The sequence below is a fragment of the Akebia trifoliata genome, chromosome 12 (assembly GCF_017979445.1).
Source record: "Akebia trifoliata isolate Shusen 1 chromosome 12, ASM1797944v1, whole genome shotgun sequence".
In the NCBI taxonomy this organism is placed as follows: Eukaryota; Viridiplantae; Streptophyta; class Magnoliopsida; order Ranunculales; family Lardizabalaceae; genus Akebia; species Akebia trifoliata.
In genome coordinates this window covers 18,597,691-18,622,140 of record NC_141386.1, presented here as the reverse complement: position 1 = coordinate 18,622,140, position 24,450 = coordinate 18,597,691, and positions in this window count along the sequence as shown.

Genomic DNA, 24,450 nt, shown 5'->3' with positions numbered 1-24,450 from the left:
CCTAAGTACCGTGCAAAAAAGTTAAGGAAGGTAGTAAAGCATGAACAGACAGTAACTCCTGAAGTTCAGAAGGGAAGAAAGAGAAAAAAAAAAGAGGCATGTGAAGTTAAAAACCTGAAAAGGGCAACTTAGACAAAAATTAAGGCAAGCTCGCTGAAAGCGCCCTCGATCCGCGGGGTGTGCGGATCCACTTTTTACCCTTGAGGTTTGGGAGTCGCCACCTAGTTATTATGGTCAACGAACCAAACTGACTCTAAAAAAGGTAAATATTACTAATCTACGAAAGAAAAAAGGGTCCGGGGATCACGTTACCGGGTTGGAATGTGTTAGGCACCAACCCCGCCCGGCAAACACCGATCTCTACTTATTTCAAAATAACCTACATCGCTAAAAGACCTAAGTAATAATAAAAAAAGTTAAGAAATCTATACCTTTCCGAAGACAATATTCTCGTTCCCTCATATTTGACAGAGTAACTCCTTGTACAGTATTCCTTGCTTCAGTCTGTCTCCAGATCTGATTTTTGATCTCCGAGGCGAGGTATTCCTTCCTTAGATCTGGATTCTTCAGATTTTTTATGGATTTTGGGGTGTTTTTGAAGGACTTATAGGTGTTTTTCAAGCTAAAATCGAAGTATGGGTGTTAGGTAAGGAGTCGGAGCTTCAAAACTAGGGTTTATGGGAGGCTAGAGGGACTTTTTGACCTACTTCTCTTAGGATTTATGATTTGATACGAAAATAGGGTATAAGGGCCCCTATTTATAGATTTTTTTAAGGGTTGATTTACATAGAATTAGTGTTTAATTAGAATTCTTTTAGTTAGAGTTGTATTTTAGTTAGAATTGTTTTAGGTAGAGTTGCATTTTAATTAGAATTGTTTTAGGTAGAGTTATATTTTAGTTAGAACTCTATTAAATAGAGTTATTATTTAATTATAACTCTATTAGGATTTTGACTTTTAGTCTTATTTGATTGACTTTAATACCTTGACTTTAGTCTTACTTGATTGACTTTAAGATTTTAACTTTAGTCGTGCTTAATTGACTTTAATTTTGAATTTAGTCTTACTTCATTAACTTTAATACCTTGACTTTAGTCTCGCTTCATTGACTTTGATTTTTTGGAGAACCCCCCTTTATTATATTGAAAGCGCGCTCGATCCGCGGGGTGCGCGGATCCGCTTTTGACTCTTGAGATTTGGGAGTCGCCACCTAGTTATTGTGGTCTAGGAACCGAACTGACTCTAACATGGATAAAAAGAACTAATCTACCACAAAAAATCTGAATTCGGGGATCATGTTATGGGGTTGGAAGGTGTTAGGCACCAACCCCGCCCGGTCAAAGCCGGTCTCTACTAACTTTCCAAATATATCACATTGCTAAAAACCTAGATAGAAATAAAAAAATTACATACCTTTCCGATAGCAAGGATTTTATTCCCTCAGATCTGACAAAAAGAGCTCCTTGTACTGTACTCCCTTTCTTCATTCTGTCTCCGGATTTGACTTCAGATCTCCTAGATCAAGGTATCTCCTTATTTTTTGATCTGAACTCTTCAAGTTTGTTGTGGATTTGGGGGTGTTTTTTGAGGGATTTTAGGTGTTTTCTAGACTAAAATTGAAGTAGGGATGTTAGGTAAGGAGTTGGGGCTCCAAAACTAGGGTTTATGGGGGGCTAGGGGAGCTTCTAGACCTACTTCTCTTAGGGTTTATGATTTGATACGAAAATAGGGTGTGAGCACCTCTATTTATAGAATTTTTTTAAGGTTGATTTGGATAGAGTTAGTGTTTAATTAGAGATCTTTTAATTAGAGTTGTGTTTTACTTAAAATTGTTTTAGGTAGAATTGTGTTTTAATTAGAATTATTTTAGGCATAATTTTTTTTAAGTTAGAACTCTATTAGATAGAGTTATTATTTAATTAGAATTCTATTATGACTTTTGGTCTTATTTGATTGACTTTTAATGTTTTGACTTTAGTCTTAATTGATTGACTTCTAATATTTTGACTTCAGTCTTGCTTAATTGACTTTAATTTTGACTTTAGTCTCACTTGATTGACTTTAATACTTTGACTAAAGTCTTGCTTGATTGACTTTAAATTTTGAAGAACCCCCTTCCATTATTTCTTTAATTCTTTGGACCCCCAAATGGAGGGGTCCTTAAAGAAATATCCCACGAACCCTCAACAATTTTACCCAGAAGTCCGATTGATCGATTTTTTAGGTTCAAATTTTTAAATTAATTTCATTAATGTTTCACTTTAATTATTTAATGTTTTATTTATTAATTTCGAATTTTTTAATTATGAAAATTGTGAAATTACCGTTTTGCCCCCGGAGAGGACTTTTCACGTTTTAAGTCAGTTTTTAATGTTCTAAGATGTTTTAGAATCGATTTTTCGTAAGGAATTCAATGGAAATATTATTTTGTGTCATTTATGAAGTTTTTTGTGTGAAATGGTTGTGAACTTTATGAGGGGCATTTTCGTAATTTTGTCGAATTCTTTAAAAATTGGTGAAATGATTTATTTGATTTCGATTTGTTATTTTATGTATTCGAGAGAGTTTTCCTAAGCGTAATGTAGGCTCTAGGGTTGTTCTGAGGTTAGGGGTATTTTGGTAATTTGATAATTTTTTAGTGATTTTTATCGTAAAGTTTCTTTTTGGTCTGCAAGATGATGATTTCTATGTTTCTGGGGTCGTATTTTCCTAGCGTGGCGTGGTTTCTAAGGTTTTGTCAATTCGAGATACCTTATCCGGATTTCTGAAACACATCTGGTAACAAAATAAAGCAACGGAATACACATCCATCATTGGGAATCATTGCAATCGGATTGACAAGTTGATTAATCAGGCGAGTGCAAAAATGGGGTGTCTACAGATGCCCCTCTTTGGCAGAGGGTTGAAGCAAACTAGATAGCAAATCTATTTTGGTAGATAGTGCGATATCTGAATGCCAAAGCTAGTGACAGTTCATTTTGCAGCCTAATTTAGAAATTCGTCGGGGTGTTCGGATCCTTGAGGGTAAAGCTCTCCCCGAATTAAAAGATTGTCAGGTCCTTGAGCGAGAGCTCTCACTGACAGTGTCAGATCCTTGAATTTTAGAGAATTCTCCCTAACTAAAAAGTGCAAGTGTGTGCACTGTGTGAAATTGAGTAAAATCTGAGTAAAACAAAACTCGAGAAAATTTGAATGATATTTGAGACAAATCTAAGCAAAAGTTGGGAGAAAGTTAAATGTCCTACTCTACCTACTCTAGGTGAAAGAGTAATAAATTTATATTTTTTTGAGAGTCTTATTCTACCTACTCAGAGTGAAAGAGTAATGCACTAAATTTTTTTTGGGAAGTTCTATTCTACCTACCTGGAGTGAAAGAGTAATGAACTATTTTTTTTTTGGAAGTTCTACTTTACCTACTCGGAGTGAAAGAGTAATGAACTAAGCTTTTTAGAAAGTTCTACTCTACCTGCCCAGGGTGAAAGAGTAATGAACTAATTTTTTAGGAGTCCTACTCTACCTGCCCAGGGTGAAAGAGTAATGAACTAATTTTTTTTGGAAAGTTCTACTCTACTCTACCTACTCGGAGTGAAAGAGTAATGAAAAATTTTTGTTTTTTTTTTTTTGGAAGTTCTACTCTACCTACTCGGAGTGAAAGAGTAATGAACTAAGCTTTTTAGAAGTCCTACTCTACCTGCCCAGGGTGAAAGAGTAATGAACTAATTTTTTAGGAAGTTCTACTCTACCTACTCGGAGTGAAAGAGTAATGAACTAATTGTTTTGGGAATCCTACTCTACCTGCCCAGGGTGAAAGAGTAATGAATTAATTATTTTGGGAAGTTCTACTCTACCTACTCGGAGTGAAAGAGTAATGAACTAATTATTTTGGGAGTCCTACTCTACCTGCCCAGGGTGAAAAAGTAATGAACTAATTTTTTTTTTTTTTTGGAAGTTCTACTCTACCTACTCAAAGTGAAAGAGTATGAACTAATTGTTTTGGGAATCCTACTCTACCTGCCCAAGGTGAAAGAGTAATGAATTAATTACTTTGGGAAGTTCTACTCTACCTACTCGGAGTGAAAGAGTAATGAACCAAGCTTTTTGATAGTCCTACTCTACCTGCCCAGGGTGAAAGAGTAATGAACTAATTATTTTGGGAAGTTCTACTCTACCTACTCGGAGTGAAAGAGTAATGAACTAATTATTTTGGGAATCCTACTCTACCTGCCCAGGGTGAAAGAGTAATGAATTAATTATTTTGGGAAGTTCTACTCTACCTACTCGGAGTGAAAGAGTAATGAACTAATTGTTTTGGGAGTCCTACTCTACCTGCCCAGGGTGAAAAAGTAATGAACTATTTTTTTTTTTTTTGGAAGTTCTACTCTACCTACTCAAAGTGAAAGAGTATGAACTAATTGTTTTGGGAATCCTACTCTACCTGCCCAAGGTGAAAGAGTAATGAATTAATTACTTTGGGAAGTTCTACTCTACCTACTCGGAGTGCAAGAGTAATGAACTAATTGTTTTGGGAGTCCTACTCTACCTGCCTAGGGTGAAAAAGTAATGAACTAATTTTTTTTTTGGAAGTTCTACTCTACCTACTCGGAGTGAAAGAGTAATGAACTAATTTTTGTTTTTTTGGAAGTTCTACTCTACCTACGCAAAGTGAAAGAGTATGAACTAATTTTTTTTGGGAAGTTCTACTCTACCTACTCGGAGTGAAAGAGTAATGAACTAATTTTTTTCTTTTTTAGGAAGTTCTATTCTACCTGCCCAAGGTGCAAGAATAATGAACTAAGCTTTGAGGGAACAAACGAGGGATTAACCTCACATTTGACTTTTTTTTTTAATAAAAAGTTGGATTTTATGAAGGTCTGGTAAATATTTTAACTCTCTTTGAATTTGAGGAGTTTTCAAAATTGCTATCAAGAGGGTAACATTTAATGCAAAGTTAACCTTATCCTTTGGGGTTGAAATTGACAAGGCATCAGAACAAAAATGCCCCTAGTTTGACAAGGAACATTGCACTAGGGATAATTGAATATAATTTGAAAATAAATGCCCCTAGTGTAAAGGGGGAAACTGTACTCTTTAGAAAAAGGAAGTGCCCTTGTTATGAAAGTTTGAAATCCTTGATAACCGCAAGCGCAATAAAGGTTTAACTTTTAATTTTGACTTTTTATATTGAAGATTTTGAGTCAGGCTCAAAGACATTGGAACAAAATATTTCTTTCTGAAATTCATCATAGAATTTGTTCTTTCTCCCCGTCGGTTCGCTTAGGGACATGAAACTCTTCAGATCAATCATAAACGAGATACTTGTATCCACTAAGTCTATATTTGGTTCAAACTGGATATTGAAACTTGATCATTCGGACTTCTGATATTTCGGCTCGGGCTACCTTTTCAGCTTCTCAACTAAACGGAGATTTTCTTTTATTTTTTGATAGCTCTAAGTTTTGCCTAGATTGCCTATCCAGGTTTTCAATCTAGCGAGCATGCTCTAGCTTTTGCCTAGATCGCCTTTTTAGGTTTTCGATCTAGCGAGCTTACAATTTTTTCTTTTTTCCTTGCTTTGATTGTTGCCAAGGTCATCCTTTCAGATCTTCAACCTTGCGAGCTTACCTTAATTTTTGCCTAAGCCGCCCTTTTGGGTTTTCAACTTAGCAGATTTTTTTCTTCTTCTTCCCTTCTGAACTTCTGGAGTTGCTGTCTGATCATGCTTTGCTATCTTCCTTGACTTCTCGCACGGTACTTAGGAGGACTTTCATGGGTAAGCTTAGGACTAGGTATAAAAAGAAAGGGATTTTGAGGCTCAAAAACCCAAATGTCCCTTGTGTGACATTTCCTTTTAAATTATTTTCTTTTTCCTTAAATTTTCTTCCCCACTTTGACAATTTTTTCTTTTGAATTTTTTTTTTTTTTTTTTAGATTTTTTCCTTGTCGGGGAATCTATTTTTATTTTTTTGATGTGGTCGGACCTGAAGTAACTTCTCAGGTTGCCTACGTACCCCAGAATTTTGGGATCAGACCAAAACGTAGTTCGAATATTTTTCCCTCCCTTAGGTTAGGTGATCGGACTAAGAAAGAAGAAGGCATAATTTTTTTCTTTTTGAAAAGGCTGCGAAAGGGTTGAGAAAGGATATTTTGAACTGGGTAATAAGATAATTGATTCGGCCAAAGATGGCCTCCTTAAATGTAGTACCGTTGATTTGGTCAAGGTTAGTTGATTCTGGTAATTCGATTCCATCATGATCTTGAAGTCTAACAGTTTTTCCAGATAATATTTCCTTGATGATTGAATCTCTCCAATTGAGTTCAAACTTTCTATGGGTAGTCTGATGCTTAGATCTTTGACTTATAAGTGATGAACTTTGACTTTCTTGTCAAACATGCAAGTGACTCCTCTCCATTGACAGACCCAATCTGTTTCTAACAATTAACTTCTATCAAGACCTTGAGATACAGGATTTTCCCTTTTAACCGGTAAGATTGCTTCCATATCATACTAGAGTGACTCTAGTAGAAGACTGTATTGAAGTGTAATATGTCCATAATGCGAATGGTAACTTTTCTGGCCAATCCCGGTGTGATATGTGATTGACACATTTTCACGATGATTGTCTTGAGATTTTTACTGGCTTCAACCGTTCCATTGATCAGAGGATGGTAGGGGGATGATTTGTGCTTCCGGATCTTCAACTTTAAACATAGAGTAATGATTTATGCTTTGAAGTATGACCCATTATCAGATATCAGTTCAAAAGGTACCCCTATATCGACTGATAATATGTGATTTGAAACTCAAGATGTAGTAAGGATAGTGTTGATACATTTTATAACATCTTATTTGATTCCATCGATATAGACGAGTATCTATTCCGTGTTGAACAACACCCAAGCTTGTACCTAACATACCCTCATATGATCACACGAACAAGTCTTTTGAAATTTCTGAGTAAATTCATTATCTCCTCGTGTTCCTTTAGGGATAAGATGGTTTCTATTTGAATCTCTTTAGGAATTATTTTTTGTTTCAAGGTCAAAGACCTTTCCTTTCTCGATTAAAGGTTGAGCCCGACTCTTATATTTTTGTTCAGAAACGAAATCTATCAAATTATTAGTTAATTCGTTAATGCGCTCGAGGTATTCAAAAATTTCCTTTATCCGATTAATTTCAGATGGGCCAACAGACACCTCTATAGACTCGATGAACTAACTTGACTCAATAGGAAAGAGTAGACTCAATCTAAGGAAGACATGACCTTGCTGGAAAAAAAGGACTCGAACTAACCCAAATGACTCATGAAAACTCAAGACAAGTACCCACACGAGTTTGATTAAGACTGAGGACTGAGATATTGCTTATAACCGGTGGGATTGAAGCACTATGATCTTCAAAGAACAACTGGACGATGTTGAGAAATTTTGAGGTCATTTCTGACTATTGATTTGATATTGACGTTTACTTTAACTGACCGGATTTACAACCCTAGCTAGACGATGGACGATTGAGCTTAGACACAATTATAACCCTTAAACCACTTTGAAGGTGAATTTAACCAATTTCAGTGTCACCACCTTGGTAACATTTTAAATGAACCCTGAGATTTTATTGAATTTGTTGCACCAATCCATTAAACAATTCATTAATGTAATGATATTCAGAAAATTAATTTTATTGCACTCTTGAAAAATATTGACAAATAATGTTTTCATTGAATAACAACTTCCACAAACATATTTCAATAATTTTTCATGCAAAAATAGATTTTTTGTAAATCATTTTTTTTCTAAAAAATATTTTTTTTTCCTTTTCTTTTTTTTAGAAAATTTTCTTTTAGAAAATACTTTCCTTTTGTAAACCATTTCTCTTCTTTAAAAATGGGTTGAAACCGAATTTAGAAAAGAATTTGATTTCCATTTTGATCTAAATGGCCCGACCCATCATGATTATTAGATCGAGATGGACTGGGTCATTATAAATTATTGCAAAAAATGGATTCTTTATTGGGTAGGTGTACCCATTTTAATTTTCAAAAAGAAAATTTTTTATCCTTGAGGACAACCATACATTCTTGATCTCATCATTCACATCACTCACATACATTCATCAATCACATGCATTCATTCAATAAACAACCCGGGAACACCCACGATAAGTTCGAGTCGTGACCTACTGGGAAGGTTTCTAGACTCTAAGCTTACTACGTGCAATGCATTTTTATCTGGCCACCCTTGCCCAAGCATACCTATATACCTTTCGATACGTGGTGACTTGGTTTGATATACCGTATAAGTGATAATCTAAAACCTCAATTCACTTCTCTGAAGTCAAAAACAGCCAGTTTGATCTCCAGTTGAGAGGTGGCGCACAATACTGAGCAAGGGCCCACTTAAATACCTCTCGTCTAGAATAGACGTAGTCTATCCCCCTCGTATAGTAGGGTACAGCGGGGCAAGATCTTGCTTAGGCACCGGTTTTGACCAAGAAGTGCAATTGATATACTTAGACTATCTTTTATACCTACGGGTACGAGTCAAGAGTTGTAGCTTTCATAAATGGTTTGGCATCCCACGAGGGGACCGACCACGTACTAGTACTACGTTGGCAATCGAGACATGTGACTGTGTGGCTTACAATAGGTCAAAGGCTCAGGTCGCTCCAACCTAGGTGCATCAACATACTTCTCAGAATCACCTGATCAGATGGTATTGATGCCCCCAGTTTGATATACCCTAAGGTACGTGACTGGAGTTGTGGGTTTCATGAATGACGTCGCATCTCTGAAGAGACCGGGCCATGCACTAGTGCCACGTTGGCTAAATGGGACGTGTAAGTGAGTAAAACAGTAAACGTGCATGTGGTGTGTGCAAAACAGGGTGGGGTGTGCCCGGGACCTTTCTCAAACAAATGGGCCTATGGATCCAATCAAACCAATCATACATTTAATCAAAACCAAAATCATTCAAATCATATGAATATTCAATTAAGATCACATTATTCCCATCACATAAGCACATTAACATTACGATCAACATCAATCATGTATTTCAAGCAAGATCATGGTAAATTAATCAATAAATATGGCATATGATAATGATCAAACAAACATTGCAATAGGCATAATTTTTATAATTTTTAAAGTCCAATCAATGATCACTTTTGGGTGATCCAAAATAAATCGAGATTCCAATAGGTGTTACATTGATGATAGAATGACAATGGTTGAGATGAGCTCACTCTCAAGAACATTAATTGTGCCAACATTAGATAAATTCAGATTTTCTGTGAATTAGGAAAATACAATCTGAACTTTCATCGATGATATCTAAGGCTCCTGATAACGAAATCGAGTGAACTCAAGTTCTAAATTAATCTACTCGATGAGATCTACATTTTATTAATAGGTGTCCAGACTTAGTTCTCACCAGAATGTTCTGTAAAAACGTTTTAACGTTGCTATCCCAACTTTCATTCATAAATAATTCCAGATTTATAGATTGAACTTGCATCGATGATATCTAAGGCTTCCGATAACGAAATTGAGTGAACTCAGATTCTAAATTAATCTACTCGACGAGATCTATGTTTTATTAATAGGCTCCCAGACTTAATTCTCACTAGAATATTCTCTAAAAAAGTTTTAACATTGCTGTCCCAACTTTCATTCAGAAATAATTCAAGATTTATAGATTGAATTTGCATCGATGATATCTAAGATTTCCGATAACGAAATTGAGTGAACTCAGATTCTAAATTAATCTACTCGACGAGATCTATGTTTTATTAATAGGCTCCCAGACTTAATTCTCACTAGAATATTCTCTAAAAATGTTTTAATATTTCTGTCCAACCTTTATTATTCCATCATTTTCATAGGTCAATTTGAATCTTTCATTATTTAGGGGTCATCAAAAAGTGATCCTTAATTGGAAAAAAAAATACAATACCCAAAATCATCTACAATCAAGACAAAGAGTAAATAAACAGAAAAAATAAATAAAATAAATCCAACTAAATAATTAAAAAAATCTAGGTCATCTTGGCAATGCTCCCATACTTGGGGTTTTTCCAGTTTGATCCTCAATAGTCCCCAGCAGAGTCGCCACTGAAAGCGCCCTCGATCTGCAGGGTGCGCGGATCCGCCTTTGACTTTTGAGGTTTGGGAGTCGCCACCTAGTTATTGTGGTCTAGGAATCAAACTGACTCTAACATGGATAAAAAGAACTAATCTACCACAAAAAATCTGAATTCGGGGATCATGTTACGGGGTTGGAAGGTGTTAGGCACCAACCCCGCCAGGTCAAAGCCGGTCTCTACTAACTTCCAAATATATCACATTGCTAAAAACCTAGATAAAAATAAAAAAATTACATACCTTTCCGATAGCAAGGATTTTGTTCCCTCAGATCTGACAAAAAGAGCTCCTTGTACTGTACTCCCTTGCTTCGTTCTGTCTCCGGATTTGACTTCGGATCTCCTAGATCAAGGTATCTCCTTATTTTTTGATCTGAACTCTTCAAGTTTGTTGTGGATTTGGGGGTGTTTTTTGAGAGATTTTAGGTATTTTCTAGACTAAAATTGAAAGAGGGATGTTAGGTAAAGAGTTGGGGCTCCAAAACTAGGGTTTATGGGGGGCTAGGGGAGCTTCTAGACCTACTTCTCTTAGGGTTTATGATTTGATACGAAAATAGGGTGTGAGCACCTCTATTTATAGAATTTTTTTAAGGTTGATTTGGATAGAGTTAGTGTTTAATTAGAGATCTTTTAATTAGAGTTGTGTTTTACTAAAAATTGTTTTAGGTAAAATTGTGTTTTAATTAGAATTATTTTAGGTATAATTTTTTTTAAGTTAGAACTCTATTAGATAGAGCTATTATTTAATTAGAATTCTATTATGACTTTTGGTCTTATTTGATTGACTTTTAATGTTTTGACTTTAGTCTTAATTGATTGACTTTTAACATTTTGACTTCAGTCTTGCTTAATTGACTTTAATTTTGACTTTAGTCTCACTTGATTGACTTTAATACTTTGACTACAGTCTTGCTTGATTGACTTTAAATTTTGAAAACCCCCTTCCATTATTTCTTTAATTCTTTGGACCCCCAAATGGAGGGATCCTTAAATAAATATCCCACGAACCCTCAACAATTTTACCCGAAAGTCCGATTGATCGATTTTTTAGGTTCAAATTTTTAAATTAATTTCATTAATGTTTCACTTTAATTATTTAATGTTTTATTTATTAATTTCGAATTTTTTAATTATAAAAATTGTGAAATTACCGTTTTGCCCCCGGAGAGGACTTTTCACGTTTTAAGTCGGTTTTTAATGTTCTAGGATGTTTTAGAATCGATTTTTCGTAAGTAATTCAATGGAAATATTATTTTGTGTCATTTATGAAGTTTTTGTGTGAAATGGTTGTGAACTTTATGAGGGGCATTTTCATAATTTTGTCGAATTCTTTTAAAATTGGTGAAATGATTTATTTGGTTTCGATTTGTTATTTTATGTATTCGAGAGAGTTTTCCTAAGCGTAATGCAGGCTCTAGGATTTTTTTGAGATTAGGGGTATTTTGGTAATTTGGTAATTTTTTAGTGATTTTTATCGTGAAGTTTCTTTTTGGTCTGCAAGATGATGATTTCTATGTTTCTGGGGTCGTATTTTCCTAGCGTGGCGTGGTTTCTAAGGTTTTGTCAATTCGAGATACCTTATCCGGATTTCTGAAAAACATTTGGCAACAAAATAAAGCAACGGAATACACATCCATCATTGGGAATCATTGCAATCGGATTGACGAGTTGATTAATCAGGCGAGTGCAAAAATGGGGTGTCTACATATATCTTTAATTCTTTGGACCCCCAAATGGAGGGGTCCTTAAAGAAATATCTTGCGAACCCTCAACAATTTTGCCTGAGAGCCTGATTGATCGATTTTTTTTCATTCAAATTTCAATTAATTTCATTAATGTTTCGCTTTAATTATTTAATATTTTGTTTATTAATTTAGAAATTTTTAATTATAAAATTGTGAAATTACCGTTTTACCCCCGGAGAGGACTTTTCGTGTTTTAAGTCGATTTTTGATTGTCTAGGATGTTTTAAAAATAATTTTTCATAATGAATTTAATGGGAATGTTGGTTTTTATCATTTATGAAATTTTTGTATGAAATGATCATGAATTTTATGAAGGGCATTTTCGTAATTTTGTCAAATTCTGTTAAAATTGGCGAAATGATTTATTTGGTTTCGATTTGTTATTTAAATGTTTGAATGGGTTTTCCTAAGCGTAATGTAGGCTCTAAGGATAGTTTGATATTAGGGGTATTTTTGTAATTTGGTCATTTTTTAGTGATTTTTATCTTGAAACTTATTTTTGTCTACAAAATAATGATTTCTATGTTTCAAGAGTCGTATTTTCCTAACGTAGCATGGTTTCTACAGTTTTATCAGTTCGAGATACCTCATCCGGATTTCTGAAAGATTTCTAGTAACAAAATAAAACAATGGAAATAGCATCCATCATTGGGAATCATTGCGATCGGGTTAACAAGTTGATTAATCAGGCGGATGCAAAAATGGGGTGTCTACAGATGCCCCTCTTTGGCAGAGGGTTGAAACAAACTAGATAGCAAATATATTTTGTTAAATAGTGCGATATCTGAATGCCAAAGCTAGTGACAGTTCATTTTGCAACCTCATTTAGCAATTCGTCTAGGTATTCGGATCATTGAGGGTAAAGCTCTCCCCGAATTAAAAAATTGTCAGGTCCTTGAGCGCGAGCTCTCATTGACAGTGTCAGATCCTTGAATTTAAAAAAATTCTCCTTGACTAATGTAACAACTGTGCAAGTGTGTGGACTTAAAAATCTTAGATAGATTTCAAAGAGTTTGAGTATTATCTGAGCACAAAGTGAATATAAATTAGGCATAAACTGAGCATAATCTGAGCATAGACTGAGCATAAACTAGCATAACTGAGCATAATCTAAGCATAAACTGAGCATAAACTGGGCATAATTAAGCATAGACTGAGCATAAACTGAGCATAACTTAGCATAATCTGAGCATAATTTGAACATAAACTGAGCATAATTCTAAGAAAACCCTCGGCGACATCTGAGCATAATTCTGAGAAAATCCTCGGTGGAATCTAAGCATAATTCCGAGAAATTCTGAGAAAATCCTCGGCGGCATCTAAGCATAATTCCGAGAAAACCCTCGGCGGCATCTGAGCATAGTTCCAAGAAAACCCTCGGGGGTAACTGAGCATAATTCCGAGAAAACCCTCGGCGGCATCTAAGCATAGTTCCAAGAAAACCCTCGACGGCATCTGAGCATAATTCCGAGAAAAACCTCGGCGGCATCTGAGCATAATTCTGAGAAAACCCTCGGCAGTATCTGAGCATAATTCTGAGAAAGCCCTCGGCGGTAACTGAGCATAGTTCCGAGAAAACCCTCTGCGGCATCTGAGCATAATTCCGAGAAAGCCTTCTGCGACATCTGGGCATAATTCCGAGAAAGCCCTCGACGACATCTGAGCATAGTTCCAAGAAAACCCTCGGCGGTATCTGAGCATAATTCTGAGAAAACCCTCGACGGCATCTGAGCATAATTCTGAGAAAACCCTCGGCTGTAACTGAGCATAGTTTCAAGAAAACCCTCGGTGGCATCTGAGTATAATTTCGAGAAAACCCTCGGCGACATTTGGGTATAATTTCGAAAAAGCCCTCGGCAACATCTGGGCATTATTCTGAGAAAGCCCTTGGCAGCATCTGAGCATAATTCCTAGAAAACCCTCGGTGGTATCTGGCTGAGTAAAATTGAGACTAAAAGAATAAATCTAGGAAAGAACAATTGAAAATGAATCTGGAAAAGAGGGGTTGAATCTGGAAATAAATAGATCTGGGACAGAATGAATGCCCTATCTCCCATGTGAGATCCAAAATGCTTTTGTTTGAACCTCAAGGATTTATCCAAAAGTTTTATGAATTTAAAACCTGAGTTTTTATTTCTTTTGAACCTCAAGAGTTTTTCGAAAAACTGCTATCAAGAGGGTAACCTTAAGTTTGGGGTCTCATTATCTTTTAGGATTAACATTGCTCAAAAACAAAATGCCCCTAGTTTGACAATGAACATGGCATTGAAGATTATTGAACACATCATGCAAAAATTAGAAAAAAAAATGCCCCTAGTATAAGGGGGAAAAGTTACATTAAAGAAGAAAGAAAATGCCCCTTGTATGAAGGTATGAAATATTTGATTACCACAAGCGCAATAAAGACTCAACTTTTAATTTTGATTAATTTTATTGAAGGTTTTGATTCAGGCTCAAGAGAACAAAATTATTTCCTTTCGAGACTCATCATTGAATTCACCCTTATCTCCATTGGTTCACTTGGGGAAGTAAAAATTTTCAGATCGATCGTAAACAAGATACTTATGGCTTTTGAATCTATGTCTGGTTTAAGCTAAGTATTGAACTTGATTATTCGAATTTCTGATGTTTCAGCTCGGACCACTCTCAACTTGGGATTCTCTTCTGTTTTTCTTTGTTGCTCTAACTTTTGCCCAGATCGTCTTTTCAGATTTTCAATCTATCCAGCTTGCTTTAGCTTTTGCCTAGATCGCCTTTTCAGATTTTCAATCTAGCGAGCCTTTTTTTTTTCTTTACTCTGATTGTTGCCGAAGTTGTCCTTTCAGATTTTCAACCTTACGAGCTTGCCTTAATTTTTGCCTAAGTCGCCCTTTTCGAGTTTTCAACCTAGTAGGTTTTTTTTCTTTTCTTCCTTATGGATTTACTGTCTGATCATGTTTTGTATTTTCCCTGACTTTTCGCACGGTACTTAGGAGGACTTTTATAAGTAAGCTTAGGACTGGGTATAAAAAGAAAAGGATTTTGAGGCTCAAACACCCGAATGCCCCTTGTGTGGCATTTCTTTTATTTTGCCTTAAATTTTCTTCCCCATTTTGAAGATATTTTTCTTTTCTGTTAAATTTTTTATTGTGTGGGGAAATATATATATATTTTTTTTGATGTGGTCGGGCCTGAAGTAACTTCTCAGGTTGCCTACCTCCCCTAGGTTAGGTGATCGGGCTGAGAAAGAAAAAGGCATAATTTTTCTTTTTGAAAAGGCTACAAAGAAGTTGAGAAAGACTATGTTGAACTAGGTAACTGGGTAATATAAGGATTGATTCAGCCAAAGATGACATCCTTAAATGTAGTACCGTTTCATTTGGTCAAGGTTGGTTGGTTCTGGTAATTCGATTCTATCATGATCTTGAAGCCTGACAGCTTTCCCTGGTAGTATTTCCTTGACGATGAATGGACCTCCCCAATTTGGTTTGAACTTCCCTCTAAGGTCAAAAATAGGTGTCCGATTCTCTTTAAGTACTAAATCCCCGACTTGTAAGTGACAGGGCTTGATCTTTTTGCCAAACGCACAGGCGACTCTTCTTTGATAAGCTTGCACGTGATACAAAGCTCTTAGTCATTTTTCTTCGATCAAATTCAATTCTTCATACCGTTGACGAACCCAATCCGCTTCTGACAACTGACTTTCTAATAAGACCCTGAGAGACGGAATTTCCATTTCAACTAGCAAGACTGCTTCCATGCCATACACTAAGGAGTAAGGAGTAGCTCCAGTGGAGGATCGAATTGAAGTTCGATATGCCCATAATGCAAATGGCAGTTTTTCTGATCAATCTCGATGTGATTGACACATTTTCATGATGATAGTTTTGAGATTCTTATTAGCTGCTTCGACTGCTCAATTAGTCTGAGGACGGTAAGGAGATGATTTGTGGTGTGGGATTTTGAACTTTGAACACAATTCGATAACCTCAGCTTTGAAGTGTGACCCGTTATCAGAGATCAACTCCGAAGGTACTCCATATCGACTGATGATGTTGGTTTGGATAAACTTTTCAACTCGAGATGTAGTGAGGACAGCATAAGAGGCAGCTTCGACATACTTGGTAAAATAATCAATAGCAACTAGAATGTATTCACGCCCGTTTGATGCCTTAGGCGATATTTTACCAATAATGTCGATTCCCCAGACTGAGAATGGCCATGGTGAAGTCAGACCCACTAATTGAGATGGTGGCACATATATAAGGTTCGCATGTATTTGGCATTTATGACAGGTTTTGACCATGTGATGACAATTTGTTTCCATCGTGGGCCAGTAGTATCTTTGTCTCATAATTTTCTTAGCTAATATTTTTCCACTCATGTGAGGGTCACATTCTCCTGAATGTAGTTCAACCATTATCTGTTTAGCTTGATCTTCATCAACACACGACAAATGAATCCCATCATAAGACTTTTTGTATAAACTTCCTGCACACAGGATGAATTGAGATGCTAATCTTAATAGGGTTTGTCGTTTTTTCCTCGATGCTTCTTCTTGGAATTCTTATTTTTCCAACACTCTCTTTATATATGTGTACCATGGCTTTCCATCGGGTAGTCGAGTAACAATGTTGATCTGATGGCAGTATGCGGGTTTGTCTTTAACTTCAACAGTGATCGACCTCAATTCCATGCCAGGGGGCAAAATAAAGTTGCTAAGGAGTCAGCAAATCTGTTATCTTCCCTTGATAAGTGTTGGAACAGGATAGCTTTAAACTTACTGACTAAGTTTAACAAATACTCATGATAAGGTTTCAACTTTTCATCCCTAGTCTTCCATTCTTTCAATGACTGATGTATGACCAAGGCTGAATCCCCAAAAACTTCAATTTCTGTAATGCCCAGGTTCAAAACAGCTTCGAGCCCCGCGATGCACGCCTCATATTCAACTGTGTTTTTGGTGTTCGAAAAGGCTAATTTAATAGCGATAGGAATGTGGCATCCTTCCAGAGAAAATAGGACTGCCCCTATTCCATACCCATTTTGATTGGTGGCTCTATCAAAGTAAAACTGTCATGTTTGGTTCTGCGGTTCTTCTTTAACGTGCAAGATGTTCTCATCTGGGAATTGATCAACATGCCTTATTCTTTCTACTACAGGGTGATCTACCAAGTATTCTGTTACAACTCTCCCCTTAATAGATTTATGTGTAACATGCGTGATGTCAAACTCTGATAGCAACAATAACCATTGCGCGGTTCTCCCTATCAACGTCGACTTCTCGAGAAGACACTTGAGAGGATCCATCCGAGATAACAGGATAATTTAATGAGACAACATATAGTGTCGGAGTCTCTGAGTAGCCCATACAAGTGCTAAGCAAGTTTTTTCGAGAGCCGAATATTTGCGTTCATACTCTAACATCTTTTTGCTGATGTAGTATATAGCCCTTTCTTTGCGAATATCTTTGTCATACTGTGCAAGCATGCATTACATAGCTTCTTCTGTGACTGACAGATAAAGAAGAAGTGGTTCACTCGGTGTAGGTAGGACCAAAATAGGTGGGTTCAAGAGATACTCCTTGACTTGGTCGAAAGCCTTTTGACATTGCTCATTCCAAACTGTTGGTTCATTCTTCTTGAGAAGCTTGAAAATAGGTTCGCAGACGTTGGTAAGTTGAGCGATGAATCTACTAACATACTGGATTCTGCCCAGAAAATCTTGAATCAGCTTTTCAGTCTCAGGCGGCGGCATCTCTTGGATAGAATTAATCTTTACAGGGTCTACTTCGATCCCTCTTTGACTGACCACAAATCCCAATAATTTCCCAGAAGTTACTCCAAATACGTATTTCTGCGGGTTGAGGCGAAGTTGGTACTTTTGAATCCTTGTGAGGAATTTTTCTAACGCAGTAACGTTCCCCAGTCGTTCTTTGGATTTGACTATCATATCGTCTACATAGACTTCGACTTCCTTATGTATCATGTCATCTAGTAAAGTCGTGGCCGCTCTTTGATAGGTGGCTCCAGCGTTCTTCAAACCAAAAGGCATAATCTTGTAGCAAAAGATCCCCCACTGTGTGATGAACGACATTTTTTGCATATCTCGAGGATCCATTTTTATCTGATTGTACCCCGAAAAACCATCCATTAAGAACAATAAAGTGTGCCCTGCTGTACTATCTACTAGAACATCTATGTATGGCAAAGGGAAACTATCCTTTCGGCTTGGTTTGTTTAAATCTCTAAAGTCCACACACATCCTGACTTTTTCATCCTTTTTCGGCACCGGGACGACATTGGCAATTCACTCAGGGTATTCTACTACTTCCAAAAATCCAGCGTTAATCTGCTTCGTAACTTCTTCTTTAATTTTCGAAGTTCATTCCGACTTCATACGTCGAATTTTCTGTTTGATTGGTCGAGCTTCAGGATATAACAAAATCCGATGTTGAACAATATCTGTGCTTACACCCGGCATATCCTCGTAAGATAACACGAACACGTCTTTAAACTTTCTGAGCATGTCTACTATCCTTTCGTGTTCATTGGGAGATAAAGTGACCCCAATCCAAATTTCTTGAGGACTTTCTTTTGTTTCGAGGTTGATAACCTCTACTTCCTCTATTAGAGATTGAGCCCAACGTTCATTTTCTTGTTCAAGTAATTTGATTAGTTCAGGGGGAGGTTCTTCGTCTGAAGACTCTCCCTCCAAAGCCAGATTATTAGTTAAATTATTATTGCGCTCGGGGTAATCAAAAATTTCTTTTATTTCATTAAAAAGAGATGGGGTAACAGAACTCATTACAGACTTGACAGACTAAATTGACTCAGCAGGAAAAACAGACTCACTAGAAATAACAGACTCAGCAGAAACAACTAACTTATTTGACTCAACAGAAATAAAGGACTCAACTGGCATGTCAGGCAGAACAGGACTAATGGGACTGACAAACCCAGCCTTGACATGCAACACAGGACTAATTACATGATAGTTAGAGAGACACCCAACAACAAGTTTGATTGCAGACTGAGGATTTGGGATCCCCTTCTCAACTGACAACACTAGGACACTATGATCTTCTATAAATAGCTGATTAATGTTGAGGAAGTCCAGATCGAGCTACCAGTCTTCAACTTTCTTCTCTTTAACTTCTGTACTTGCTTCCTTTTCAGGCTATTCCATGCCAAAGAAGATTTCAAACCCCGACAGACGAATACCTGTGATGTGATCAATGAACGACTTTGGGAACCCATAGTAACGGAAGTCTTCTCCTTCTTTCACAAAGTAGCCATTGAGGGTCTTTCGATAAGGTTTCATTTTAATGAGATCCATGGTGCGTCTTTGCCTTTTTGCAATCGCCTTGTCCTGCTTTGTCTTCCAGTATTGGGCACAATCTTTTTTAGTAGGCTTATATCCTACCCCGAATGTGCCCACGACTTCTTTAATCACTGGTGCCTCTTTGATACCTTGTTACTTGCGACCTTGGCCCATACCCGGGAAAAATCTCATTTTTTTAACATATTGGCCATATAACAGTTAGAGGTATTCTCAATAGGGATATATTCTTTCACCGAATGATCCCTTTGAACTGAGCAGATTTTCTCGAATTCGAACCCACTAAGTTCTATCCCCTATTATTCTGGTTGAATCTCAAGCAGTGGCTCATTCTTGGCCTCAGTACTATTTACGATCCCTACAATTTCAGCTTCTCCATGAAGAGTAATTACTAGCCCATCCTTGATAAACTTAACCTTCTGGTGTAGCGTAGAAGGGATGGCTTTGATCTGGTGTAACCATGGTCTTCCTAACAGTAAATTGAAATAAGACTGGATATCAATGACCTGAAATTCCACAGGAAATTCTGTTATGCCTGTGGACAATCGAAGGTACAAAATTCCCAATACATCCCTCTTGGTGTTATCCTAGGCCCTAACGCCTTGATTAGTGGGTTTGAGGTCTTCAGCCTTAAACCCGAGACAAGTAGCCGTCTTCAAAGGGTAGACATTCAGTGCACTCCCGTTATCGATCAAAACTAAAGGTACCCTCATCCCGTTACAATCAACTGTAATGTGCAACGGCTTAGTATGGCTTGCCCCTTCTTATGGGAGATCTGAGTCCGAGAAGGATAGGATATTCTCCACGTAAGTTGCCACTACTATACTGGCTAGCTGATCTGGAAAAGTATTAAGGAAGACTTGGGATGTATTTAGTGCCTCGAGAACAGCCTCCCTATGAGCAGTGGAAGCCATGAGTAAAGCCCATACTGAGATATTAGCCCCTGATTTCTTCAACTGCTTGATAATAGAGTTATCTTCTGCGATGCTTTCTTTGATGGGATCTTCTCTTTCTTTTCTTGCCAGGGTTGCAGGATTATCAACACAGAGTTCTTGTGGCTTAAAAACTTTTCCCCCTTGAGTCATAAGTCTAACTTCATCACAAGAGAAGGAGAAGGGCTCATCTTCTTCAGTCAACAAGTATGGACCTTCATCTGTCAAAGGTACAGGGCTTTTCAGGTTCATTTGAGCCAACAGGTAACTAGTGAATGCGGGACTACTGTAGTGAGGCGAGGATAAACAATATGTATCATTCGAGGTTAGATCAAATGGTTCATAGTTCGCAGCGAAAACCTCATCAGTGAAAGCTATCCCGGCAAGGGGATAATTAGGCGGTTTGACTTGGATTGGATGGATAAGAGAGACAGGGTCGAATGGTAATGGGATGTGAGAAACCATGTTCAAGATTGGTGGAGGTTGATAGGTAGGTAGTGGATTAGTGGTAACATTTGGTGGGCTAGGGATTGTGATATTTTTGTTGTCGATAACGTTTTGAATGGCATGGCGCAAGGTGATACATCGATCTGTGTGATGGCCAGGGTTTTGATGGAACTCACAGAACAAGTAAGAATTGTGTCCAGCTGGCAAGGGATTAGGTAAAGGTCAGGGTTGGATAGGGGTAAGAAGCCCTTTTTTCATCAATTTGTGAAACGCTACAGTGAGACTCATCCCTAGATTGGTAAACTGACGTAGAGTTCACGGTTGACTTGGGTGAACCTTGTTATTAGTCCGGACTGGGGGTTGAGCTGGGGTAGCTAACGTGTTGGTTATGTAGATGTGGTTGGTACTAGGTTTGGGAACATAGGGTTTCTTAGACTTGTTATCGGAGGGGTTAGAAATAACCCTAGAGGCAAATGCATCCTCGAGTTGGCTTCCAACTTGTAGTAAGGACTCAAAAGTAGGAAGATATTGGACTACTAGGTGCTGAGCATATCCTTGTGAGAGGTTCTTTAAGATGATCGCTACTTGTTCCTTCTCCGAAAGTCTATCCCTCATTTAAGTAGCCTTGGCCCTCCAGCGACCAATGAAATCAGTGAATGTCTCCCCATTTTTCTGCTTAGTTGCTTCCAAATCCCTTCTTGAAGTCTCAATCTCTGTACTGTACTTATACTGATGCCCGAAGGCCTTTGACATGTTCTCCCATGTACCCACAGTAACTGGATCTTGAGACATCAGCCACCGTAGTACTGATCCTGATAAAGTTCTTTGAAACAGTAACGTCATCTGTTCGTCGTTGAGCCCCATAGTGCGCATATTGGTAACATACACCTTAAGATGTGTTTTCGCACACCCTGTCCCAGTGAACTTGTCCATTTCAGGCATCACAAACTTCTCTGGAAAATGAATTCTAGGGATGCGGTTCAGAGCTTCAATGCCTGTTGCAATCTCATCAATACCCTTTATACTCTTCATAGCTGACTCCAATTGAGACATCCTGTTAGATAACATTGGATTTTCATCAACATACTCTTCGTCTCCGTCGAGTTCGAAGACTTCACGTGGATGTTTCTCTTCTACCTTTTTTCCCTTTGAGTCATCTAGAGGATTACCCGTCGATTTCGAGGTCTATTCTAACACTTCCATTTTGCCTTTTATTCTGTTGATATCATTGGCAATGGCTGTCAAGATCTTACGGATCTCTGTAAGCTCAGATTCTGATGCCATCTCTACTTGTTGACTTGGTACTGTGGTTCGTTCTAACCAACTGGACTTACGACTCCAACTAAGAGGTGGACGCTTGAGTTTGGGCGCAATGATAATCCTATATGACCCCATCAAAGGTAGATTTAGTCAATTTAAGTATTACCCCCTTGATAATATTTTAAGGAATCATTTTATTGAGGTTTGTGCACCAATCCATTAATTAATCCATTCACACAACGAACATTCAAAGAAGAAATAAATGTTTATTTGAAAGAACAAAATAGCTTTATTGAAAATGATTGACAAATAAATGTTCTCATTAAAAACATCTTTCAACAAACTTGACTTGAACTATTTTTACATAGACGCTTGGCTTTGTCTTGATGGTCATCAGGATTGCTGTCAGGCTTGACCCTCTTGGCTCTAACAACTGGCTCTTTAAATTTTGTTGGTCCGTCTAGATACCCTAAGGTGCGTTTATTCTAAGCTTTCTCAATGAGGTGTACTAACTTTTCAGTCAAAGGCTCAGGGGAAAGAAAGCTTTGTGCTGAGGTAAAGATAACTCTATAGGCACGTCGTATTGTTCTGGGATCAGATTAGGATGGTAAAAAGATGTTTCTTCTAAACCAGTCAGACGGACATAGTAGGATCCTTTGGTTCCAAGAACAGGGGAATCAGTCATCCACCAAGGGCACCTAAAACCGATATGACAGGCAAGACGAAAGTCTAACCATTTACTCCAAGCTTTAACTGAGTTGTGACGCACTAACATGTTTCTCTTGGAAAAGTGCTCTGGCCCATATTCGAGGTTTGAGGGAACATCTACAATTTTGAGACGATCACAAAGCCACATATAGAGTAAGTAGGGGCTTCCTTTGAAGCTTTCCCGCTCACAATTTTTTATGGCATCTAAACCTGAGAAAGTTTCAGCTAGGATGAGGGGTACTGGATTGGCTTTCCTTGAGAATTGAGAGGCTATATCTATGAAGGACTCAGGGATAGTTTGACCATCACTATTAGAGGTCAGTATATATTGGGCTAGGATTCTTAAGCATAATCGATAATCTCTAGTGGCTCGTCAGGCTTCGGGTTTTACACTGATAGGATGACTACATGAACGATACAGGCCCAATAAAAGTACTAAGTCCAATTTCTCGTTATGAACTAAGGCCTTGGCTTCTTCCTTGGAAATGTTCAGTCCTGTAGCGAGGTCACCAGAATATCTGGTCTTCAATGAGGGCCTGACTAGAGGTCCTGAAGTAGATATCCTCATGATGCCACAATAATCCTCGTGAATGGGGCACAAGCACATATACCTCATATGGAATATATGAAGAGAGGGGTTCCATCGCTTAGCCATAGCACGTAAAAGTTTCCAGTCTATCTCAAACTCATGGAAGTAAAGAGCACTCCTCAACATGAATCTTCCAAAATTGATCTTTTCTACAAGGTACATCCCTATGACGGTTATTTTGACTAACTGGTCGATCGGGTTATTACCAGCGGCTAACATCCTGGTTTGAGACAAAAAGGGTATTTTAGTACTCTTCCAAGGTCCATGTAAAAGATCAATTTTTTATTTTCTTTTGGAAAATCTTGTTCTCATGAAAATATTTTCTGGAAAACATTTTCTCTTGAAAAATATTTTTTGTAGAGAATAACACTTTTTCTGGGAAACATTTTCCCTTCGTAAACCATTTTTCTTCTTTGAAAATTTCATTTCTATTTCAATTTAAATAGCCCGGCCCACCATGATTGTTGGATCGGTATGGACTGGGTCATTATTGTGAAAGAATGGATTCTTTATTGGGTCGGTGCACCCATTTTTAAAAACAAAATTTTTGATCCTTGAGGACAATCATACACTCTGATCTCATCATTCCATCATTCACATACATTTATCAATCAAAAGGTTCCATTCAATAAACAACCCGGGAACACCCACGATAAGTTCGAGTCGTGACCTACAAGGAAGGTTTCTAGACTCTAAGCTTACTAAGTGCAATGCATTTTTATCTGGCCACCCTTGCCCAAGCACACATATATACCTTTCGATACATGGTGACTTGGTTTGATATACCGTATAGGTGATAATCTAAAACCTCAACTCACTTCTCTAAAGCCAAAAACAACCAGTTTGATCTCTAGTTGAGAGGTGGCGCACAATGCTAAGTAAGGGCCCACTTAAATACTTCTCGTCTAAAATAAACGTAGTCTATCCCCCTTGTACAGTAGGGTACAGCGGGGCAAGATCTCTCTTAGGCACTGGTTTTGACCAAGAAGTGCAATTGATATACTTAGATTATCTTTTACATTCCTATGGGTACGAGTCAAGAGTTGTAGCTTTCATAAATGGTTTGGCATCCCACGAGGGGACTGATCACGTACTAATACTACGTTGGCAATCGGGACATGTGACTGTGTGGCTCACAATAGGTCAAAGGCTCAGGTCGCTCCAGCCTAGGTGCATCAATATACCTCTCAGAATCACTTGATCAGACTGTATTAATGTCCCAGTTTGATATACTCTAAGGTACGTGACTGGAGTTGTGGTTTTCGTGAATGACGTCGCATCTCCGAAGAAACCGGGCCACGCACTAGTGCC